The 431-nt window shown below is 40.1% G+C and overlaps 1 pseudogene; it reads right to left on the bottom strand.

Moving 5' to 3' along the window:
* LOC119591096 overlaps positions 1-431 on the bottom strand; it is a 65136-nt pseudogene that overhangs the window by 850 nt on the left and 63855 nt on the right.

Raw genomic sequence — 431 nt, 5'->3', positions numbered from 1 at the left:
CAAAATCAGGAAATCCACTTTTTTTTTATTCCTATTTCTTTTCCTTCCTCCTCATTCTTTCTCCTCTTTTCAGCAGCAAGTTCTATGAAGAGTCGAAAAGAGAAACTGTCCTTAAAGATTGCGAGTGTCGTACCTAAAATTCTCAGCGCAGAACTCCAGTAGGGATAAAATGTTTGCATGGATACGAAATGGATATAAAGAAAAAAGTTTATGGTCAAGGGCTTGCTGGCGGGTGCGGTGGGGGGTGAGGGGGAAAAGTGGGAGATTTAAGGGGGGGAGACTTTGTTTCTGAAAGGGAGGAAAAATTGAGAAAACATGAGTAAGTGGGAAAATGGGAAAATAAAGTGGAGGATATATCAAGATGGCAAAGTGTGCCAATTAGAACCGAGAGAGAGGAAAAGATAGAGGTATTTATATACTACAAGGAAGAA

This window comes from Penaeus monodon, chromosome 28 (assembly GCF_015228065.2).
Source record: "Penaeus monodon isolate SGIC_2016 chromosome 28, NSTDA_Pmon_1, whole genome shotgun sequence".
Lineage (NCBI taxonomy): Eukaryota > Metazoa > Arthropoda > Malacostraca > Decapoda > Penaeidae > Penaeus > Penaeus monodon.
This window is presented reverse-complemented; position numbering and strand designations above follow the sequence as displayed.